Source organism: Vicia villosa, linkage group LG5 (genome assembly GCF_029867415.1).
Source record: "Vicia villosa cultivar HV-30 ecotype Madison, WI linkage group LG5, Vvil1.0, whole genome shotgun sequence".
Taxonomy (NCBI): domain Eukaryota; kingdom Viridiplantae; phylum Streptophyta; class Magnoliopsida; order Fabales; family Fabaceae; genus Vicia; species Vicia villosa.
The window spans coordinates 163,478,619-163,488,381 of NC_081184.1; the positions used below are offsets into that span (position 1 = coordinate 163,478,619).

The 9,763-nt window shown below is 36.4% G+C and overlaps 1 non-coding gene across 1 annotated transcript; it reads left to right on the top strand.

Moving 5' to 3' along the window:
- The first annotated feature begins 641 nt into the window (after nt 1-641).
- TRNAL-AAG (transfer RNA leucine (anticodon AAG)) lies at nt 642-722 on the top strand. The gene has a single exon. It is a non-coding gene; the product is annotated as a tRNA-Leu (tRNA).
- Nucleotides 723-9,763: the final 9,041 nt, after the last annotated feature.

Consider the following 9,763-nt stretch of genomic DNA (forward strand, 5'->3'; position numbering starts at 1 on the left):
GGTTCGACGACTCCAAACGTCGAAAGAACATTTTGTACCTTTTATATAATGGGCATGCAGTCTCATTGAGCCATCAATTTAGTTCATTAGCCCAAACAAGAACAATGATAAGTAATTCAAATGTTTTATTTAATTCTAAAATTAATTTTTTATATGACAAGATTTTAATTCGTAAAATTAATTAAACTAATTTAGTGGTTTAGTATATATTAGTTTCATGTGAATGATTTCTTTTCGTCTGTATTAAGTCATTCATTTTAATTATTGAATCTTTTTGAGTTATTTTTTAATTATTAAACTACCATTTTATTTTTGTTTTTAAATATTTGTACATGAAAAATCAAAAAGTAATTAGTTTAATTATGTTTTCTTACGCATAAATCTCTAAAAACAATAAAAAGAGTGAAATTTGATATATCTAGATATGAGTCCAATCTCTAATAAATGTGTACTTAAAAAATATTAATTGAAAAGTAGTTTCGTTATTTTAAGGAATTGATGTTTATTTCGTTTCACTAAGGAACATATACTAGTACGTCTAGAAGTGGAATCATCCAGTTTTACACTTTTATTAATGTTTGAAAACTTTGGTTCGTATTTATTAATTTTAAATACTTTGGTTTTGAATAAATAAACAACAAGTTGATATGGCCGAGTTGGTCTAAGGCGTCCGATTAAGGTTCTGGTCCGAAAGGGCGTGGGTTCGAATCCCACTGTCAACAACATATTTTTGTTCAAATTTCATTTTTTGTGTCGGTTTGAACCGCCGCAATTTACGAGTAAAACCGCCACAATTTCTATCTCCTTAATTTTGTTCGAATTTCATTTTTTGTGTCGGTTTGAACCGCCGCAATTTACGAATTAAACTGCCACAATTTCTATCTCCTTAATTTTGTTCAAATTTCATTTTTGTGTCGGTTTGAACCGCCGCAATTTACGAATTAAACCGCCACAATTTCAATTTCCTTAATTCCGCAATTGTTTACTAGTTAAACCGCCGCAATTATATATATATATATATGGTGCTGATCTCGACACCTTGATTCTGTAATTCTTCAAAGTTTTTTCTTCAAATTTTTATCATAATTTAATAATAGAGATAATACATCATTACATTTTTTTAATTATTTTATTTTCTATTACGTCTGTGTGTGTTAAATTAGTATTATTTATACTTTATCAATGACTTGATTCATCAATTTTTTGGTAATATCTTTATTTTTACTCTAGATATTTTTATTTTTATTCGGAAGTTAAAATTTTAATGATTATCTAAAACTTTAATATTTATAAAAGGCATAGCGAAATGATAAAATAAATAAATCAAATTTTTATACGAAAAATATTTCTATTGTATTGCGCCTTGTACTAAGACGAGTTCATCAAGCCTAAAAGAAGAGAGATTAGAGGAAGCAATACAATGCTAATGGGGGATGGACAACTACCATGAGGCGCCCAAAGGAATGATGGGTGAGTGCTAAGTTAGCACTAAATGCCGCATAGAATAAGATTTCTAGTTGCCTCTTTATCAGAACACTCGCCCCTACTGGGTATGGGTCAGATCATCCCTCGCCCACTTATAAAACATGGAGATTGACATGTCCTTGCGTACTTATGGGACAAAAAGACCAGTCAAAGAAAGAAACCCCATTTTCCAAGATAATAGGGAGAATAGCGACTTCCACCTACCACACTCGGTAAAACCTTATTTTGCAAGGTGATATATGTAACACCCTTCTAAAACCCCATGATTTTCACGAATATTATTAAATGATAAATAAACGTAAAACAAAAGCAAGGGTGTCACATCTTCATAAAAAATCATATAACAATAATCTTGCTTCGTAACACGGGTTCTTTCCATAATAACAATTAAACTTGATTTTGAAACATCAACATAAATTCAAGTATCATGCAGCGAAATCTCAACATTAAAATAAAGTAACAATTATCCATCACGTTTCTTCATTCGTGATTTACATCTCAAAATCAATTTTAAACCATTAACGGTAACTCATAGAATCATGTTCTCAAACAATTAACATATTCAAATCATACGATCCCAACCCGATGTTACATATAGAGCAGTACCCACTAGACTCGACGGAAATTAAATAAGCACACTCTGAAGCTACCTCCCAAGCTTCTTACACTAATCTTTATCACATGCGCGTTATCCACGTGGAGGCAACATTCAAACAGAAAGGGTGAGTAAATCACAATCATTATAAAAAGCATAAGTAATATATATAGTAGTTATATCAGGAAACAACAACAATATAACATCATTTACTGCATTTTATAACATAACAACAATCATTAGTTCTTCATGTTAAAACATCATCATCCACGAAATCAATCAAATACATCACTTAAACTATACAAAACATCATACTCCAAACATCAATCAAATACAACACTTAAAATTTACAAAACATTATACTTCAAACATCAATCAAATACATCACTTAATCCAAGTATCATGCAATGTCACAAATAATGAAATGCAACATCAACAGACTCATGCATGTGGTACCAATTCATCATCACTGATGACATAATCATCTTCCTCTAAAGATCCCCAACACAGGATCGATTCCCACTTGGAACCACATCACAATATAAAACGCACTTAATCCACACAATGGGATTAAGGTCAACAAGGATGTACAAGGATGTTACAATTAATAAAATAAAGAAAACTCCAAGTCATTTGTCATGCTTTATTAGGAATAGTCCAAAAATATCAAAACATATGTTCATCAAAGCGGAAATTTATTCAACAACGTTATAAAACATCTCCAATAAAATCTACGGTACATAATCCAATAATGGCAAAACAGTGTATCACAAGTAACTCTAAGACTATCGATCCCAGTGTTACAAATCAGAGCATGACCGACACGACCCAACATAACCGGATAAACTCTACGAGTCATCCTCACCGATCGCTTAGGCCGCTACTTCAATCTGAAATCATCAAAGTAAGGGTGAGACTACATCATAATTAAATAGCATTATAAATCATCAGATATAGAATTTCATAAGCAATTATCCACCCTACTTAGCATATTCAGATTTATCAATTCATACCAATCACAAGCATAAGTAAAAAATATGCACCAATAACACCACACAATCATAACACCGGATTTCATCCTGACATGTCACAATTTATACAAAGACCATGCAGACTCTTATGCATGTGGTACCAAAATTCGTGATTGGTGCACACACGCACACTTTTGGGTAAACCTCTTTGTTGCCTGTTGCCTTTGCCTTGTTGCCTTGTTGCCTGTTGCCTTGTGTTTTTTTGCAGAATAGTCAGTCCCTCGAATACGAGGATACCTCAGCTCTGTTGCCTCGATTAAAGATCATGGTCCCTAATGATGCTTTCTTCGATACACTAAAAAATGATCTCGACCCTCGGAAGTTGCCTACAAAAAGGCTGAGGTATCCTCTGGTTGCCTAAACGAAAGGCTATTCTGATCCTTCCCTTAGACTACCTGCCTCTCTATGGCATGGGTCAGTCTTATGGCGAACGATAATGCGATGACCCGTTTACATCCAAACGAAAGGCTTCCTGCCCTCTCATGGCATGGATAGACCCTTTCATCCTGAAAGGCTAAAAGAAACCTATCATCTAAGTTTAAGGTAATTGCTCCTAATTGCCTTGCTCTGGCTAAAACTGTTTTTTTTCATATTCTTTCTCATAAATCTTCAAAATGGCTACGCTCATTTACGAGCTAAAGTCCATATTCACTTCTTCTAAATTTCTTCAAAGAGCAAAGCAATTAAGAGCCCATGGAAAACCATGGATGCAAAGGGTGCCTTACACCTTCCCTTTGCATAATTACCCCCCGAACCCTGTTTTTATTTAAAAGGTTTTTCCTGTTCTTTTAGCCTTTCTAATATTTGGATAAAATAAAAGTCGGTGGCGACTCATGCTTAACCGTACATTTTGATATAAAAGTCAGTTCACCGTATTACAACGACCACCCGTGTCAGACCTCCTGTAGCATGTTTTCTGAACTTCCTCAAAACTCCGAGTTTCGCACTGATTTACTCCGATTTCTCCATATCAGTCTGAAAACATTAAAACATACAACCAAAGCATAAAATGACGAATAAAGAAATAAAACACTCAATAAAATAACTTAAACATACTTAAAAACAACGGTAAATATATGTGTGAAAACCACTGATCATCACACCACACAACCTTACAATAACACAACATCACGATATCAACAATCCGCGAATTGAACATGTAGGTTAATACATACCTTGACATGGCATTAACATAAATAATATTTAAACCCTTCACTTATCATTTCCACTCTGGAATTTCCAATGGTTTATGTCGCTCCCGCTGACTTAGGATATTTAACCCTCGACTCCTAACAAGTCATACACGCCTAACAAACAGCACCGCATCACGCTTTGGTCGCACTACCCTGATCATTTGCGTTAAGCCTCTGTCCTCACTTTGATTTCCATCAACCATCATATCGACAAATTTCACATTTAGCTTATGATTCTCTTTAATATCCACCAAAACATCATTGTTCACCTATGATATCCTCAACCTTCCACATTGCGGCGTTAGCTCGCATACAAACTCAAGTCTCCGAACCGTTCAATAGGTCGCAGCTCTTTCCTAGCCACTTTTCCATTAGGTTCACTCAAGATAATGAACGAATATCCTCTCGATAGAACGTCAAACAATTTACACACCATCAAGCTGGCAAGACAAGTCTATCCCATCCAACGCGGTCTCTTCTACTATCAACAAGAGATTAAGAGTGATCAGTTCCTCAATTTGTCAATAGGTAGCCCGAAATCACAGTGAGGCATAAACCATCATTACTAAGCTATAATAGCCTTCCTTTCGAACTTGTACTCAAAGTCACCTAAAGCATCATGGTATAATAAACTCCCTTGAGGTTTACTACTGCTTCCATAATTTTCTTCTCATTCGATCTTGTCAATGAAACACCATCGTCCAAACATATTACACGGTCTACTTCACACTCACTTAGGATCACACAAATGTCAAGTGTTCTCTAACTCAAGAAATGATAATATACTAAATACATTATAATTCATTTCGTTCCAATTGAAGTCTTAATCCATTTAGAGGACTTTAACAACATTCATAACTCTTTAGTTTTCCTTTAAATCCCACCACAACGAGGTCCATATATTTTCACATTCGTATCTCATTCCAATCACAATCTCAATAATATCATCCCCACATCCGAAACTTCTCAAGTTCTCCTTAACACATGCTAATATTTTTCCATTACAAACATGATTCCAATCTCCCTTGAATTTTATTTCCTTTACCATTACCTCTCTTTTCCTCAAAGTTATTTTTACTCTAATCATTAGTAACCGACATAAGTTGCATCTCCATGCGCTTCCTCCAACACCTTCACATCATTCATAATACCAAATATCTCATTCCCTCAACTCATTCATTAACAACATATCATACTTGACCTTGTCTCAAACAAACTGCGATAGTAACCAGCTAAGCCCAAAAATATTTTTCTGGTTCAAGCAGCATTCACTCAACGAGCTTCCTCGTTCGCCCGACGAATCAAGGCAGTAACCAAACTTTCAATTTTCTCAAGTGTCTCGCCCGACGAGCCTCTTCTCTCGCCCGTCGAATAAAGACGGTAGCTCGGCGAGTCCTGGGTTAATCGACTCGCTCGACGGCTTGATCGATTTGCCCGTCGAATCAGCACGAACAGAGAAATTCTGATGCAAGTTCTGCATATAACTTAGTCCAAATATTGTGATTTCTCCACATTATCAGTCCTAATTCACTATCTAAACTCAGTATTTCATTACACAATCAAAATCAATGTATTATACATTACGGTTATCATTCTATTGCAAATTCACACCTCTAAGTCATCAATATCCTTCACATCATTAACAATTCATCATAACCCAAAAACCCCAAACCCAATCCTATAAATCTGAAAGTAACCCGACCTCAATTCAATTATAGTGAAGACATGCCCATCTACCAGTTGGTCCATCAAATCATCAATCCTATGAAGTGGATACTCAATCTCAATAGTCACCTTGTTTAACTGCCTGAGGTCCACACATAATCTCATACATCCATCTTTCTTCTTAACTAACATCACACGCACACCCCACAGGTAAACACTCGTTCGAACAAACTCATTCTCAAGCAATTCTTCCAGTTGTTCCTTTAGCTCAACCAATTATGGTGCCGACATACCCGGTTACCAAATCACGCCATCGCGTTTAGACCAAAAAATGATTATGTAACTGGTTACAGCCAGGAGTTGTTAAGTGCCAAATTGTAGTTATTTTGTGTATGTAAATAGTGGCACTTATCAATGCTTTTTGTTAATACCGTTTGAATAATCCCCCGTTTTTGTGTAATTACGTTTACTTTACGAATACTTGTATTTTCATACACTTTTATACCATTTGATAGCTTTGTTGTATTTTTGTAGGTATTCTTGTGTTTTCGGAGCCTTGAGGAATAAAGTGTCGAAGACACGGCTGCGAGAGCAAAGAGGAAATAATTCTGCTGTTCTGGTGCAGGGCGCTTCGCGCGCTGCAGGGCGCGTCGCGCCCTCTTTGAGTTTGAAGAACTTAGTCTGGCAGAAGATTGGGCGCGTCGCGCCGGATTTGGGCGCGTCGCGCTCTAGGGCGGTTTAGTAAATTTATAAAGGGCGCATCGCGCCGAAATAGGGCGCGTCGCGCCCACTGCGAAACTCAGTTTTGTATAAATAGTTAATAACAGATTTTTTTAGGTTTTTTATCACCTCTTCTTGACAAGTTGAGCTCTGATCCTTTTTTGGTAGTTTAGAGGCTTAGGAAACACCATTGGGTGCGACGTCATGTGGATTGATCATGGATCTGACTCGATTTCATTGTACCGGTGAGATCTTTCCGGTTCATCTTCTCTCTTCCCTTTGTTTCATTCCAATGGTGGGTGTTGTATGTATATTTCTACTCTTATTGTATGTACATTTGTGGATCTTGGGATCGTTTATATATTCGCTTTACAAATCATCATTGTTGTTGTTCTTGATCTTTTTGCTTAAATGCTCTGGATTTGTGTTGTTGCAGACATGGACACCATAGATCTTGATTAGGAATGATAACTGTTAGTTTCTGGGTTGCAGACATGGATTTAGGACTAACAATCTTAGTGGGTATCAAGTATAATGCCTCCGTGTTGTTTGTGTCGGTGGAGAAATCGCTGATGTGAATAGTACAGTTGAGCTTTCGTCGGTGTTGCAGACATGGGCACCGATGTGGCATCTCGAGTGATGCCCGGTGATGTTGATGCGTATTGTGAGTGTCGAGCGATAGATCTTCAGATTTAAGTATTCGACGGGTAGAACGAAATGCAATTCCATAACTATTTCTTTTAGGCTATTGAGATTGTTTATCTGCTTTTATTTACTTTTCCCGCATTTACCTTTCCGCACCCAAATCATGAAACTTAGAACGCGAGATAGTCGAACGGCAGTTCTTCTCACCAATCTCTGTGGACACGATAAATCCCGGATGAATATTTCCAAAACTTTTGTTGCTTGCCGCTTTACCGCTCCAACAAAATGGCGCCGTTGCCGGGGATTGGTTGAGATTAATCGCATTGCGATGGTTTTATGTTTTAAGTTTCGTTTGTTAAGTGTTTGTGCAGGACGTTTTCTTTAGGTTGCGTTTGAGGCGAAAGCATTGGCGTACCGCGAGGAAGTTTCTTACCGTTCGCGAAACAATAAAGGCGTCGAGCTTACGACGTTAAACGAGCGCTTGTTGGGAGGCACCCCAACGGTTTTATTTTTCTGTTTTTCTGTAATTGAGTTGTGTAGGTGTTAAGTGGTGGCTCACTGAAAAATCTGTCTTTTTAGATTGGTCTGGTTTTTCTGGTGTAGCGCGCGTCGCGCGCTCATGGGTGCGTCGCGCGCTGGGCAGCTTTTGGCCAGTGACCTCTTTTTAACGGGTCACTCGGCTTACCTTTTTCCCACTTACACCAAGGCTTTATAGTATAGTATTTTATCGATTTATTTTTAATTCTTTTGTTTGTGTTTAGACTCAAATTTTGGCCCGATTACTTGGAGTCGCATTCGGTAATTCTCCGATTTTGATTGATTCAACAAGCTGGTTGTGCGGTAATGATTGATCGAATTTGTACATAGCAAGGTACTCGTTTATCGCATTCTATAGCATAGCATGTTTAGGAGACTTTTCATTTGTACAATTTTCATACTATTCATTCTTTTTGCATAACTTGCTCATGACTTGAATCACAATTAGTTATCTTTTTTACCATAAATGTGAGGTGGCTTTCCATTGTGTATATATGCGAGCGACCAATATTTCTTGTTTTAACTAGATATTATTATGTTTAATCTTTCGTCTGTATTGATTTTGTGAATGCACGAAAGTGATCAAGGCACTTGTTTGATTTTGAGCACAACTACCTAGCCAAATGTCATTTTACCTTGTGAGTGTGTGACCATTCGTACCCCCTTTGAGCCTTTTTGTCATTGTCCATTTTGTTTTTGAACTTGAGACATAGTTCACCCTTTTTGATGGATTTTGATTATCTTTGTTTTCTTGACCTTAACTATGATGTTTAGTTGGATTTTTACCTTGCCTTAGAAAGTAGGGAGTATTCACTTGATATTGTGGTTGGATTCAAGTTGGAGAGAGGATGTTTGCGTGCTTATGTTGTGATTGATATGAAGTTGTGAAAAGAAAAAGAAAGAAAAAAAAATGTGAAAAAGAAAGATAAGAAAAAGAAAGAAAAAAGAAAAAAAAAGGTTTGAAAAAGAACATAACGAAAAAGAGTTTGGAATAAAGATTTGTGTTAATAAGTTTTGTGTTTGGTGTGAAACATGTGATGAAGAGAAAAGTTTGATTGAAATTCCTTTGTTTGAAACTTTGTGGAAGTAATTACTCCCTTAGGTTTAGGCAAGTTTTTGTTTCGATTAGCTTTAGGACTTATCACTTGTTTGTTAACCGAGCCACATTACAACCTTGAAAGCCCTTGTGATTCGTGCCGTTGCATTTTCAATACTATTTTTAGATGAATCCATAATTTTGTCTATTGTTTTCAAGATTGTTGGATGAGTGTTCAAAGTCCTCACCTTTCGGTGTTTTTCATCTACCGATGAGTTTTTGCTAGGCGTGATTCATTATTGAGCTTGTTTTGTTTTAGGATGTTTTGTATGAATTTTTGTACTTAGGAATCGTTTCATTTTCATGTTGTCGTTGTAGGATAGTGGTAAGTATTTACTTTGTTTGTACGTTTTTGTTTGAACCGTACAATTGTTTCGTTTTTCTAAACTTTGTTGATTCTTGATTCTTTATATTTTTAATTTTGCGATTTGAGTGTTTGGCCCTGTTTGAGGACAAACAGATTCTAGTTGGGGAGAGTTGTTAAGTGCCAAATTGTAGTTATTTTGTGTATGTAAATAGTGGCACTTATCAATGCTTTTTGTTAATACCGTTTGAATAATCCCCCGTTTTTGTGTAATTACGTTTACTTTACGAATACTTGTATTTTCATACACTTTTATACCATTTGATAGCTTTGTTGTATTTTTGTAGGTATTCTTGTGTTTTCGGAGCCTTGAGGAATAAAGTGTCGAAGACACGGCTGCGAGAGCAAAGAGGAAATAATTCTGCTGTTCTGGTGCAGGGCGCTTCGCGCGCTGCAGGGCGCGTCGCGCCCTCTTTGAGTTTGAAGAACTTA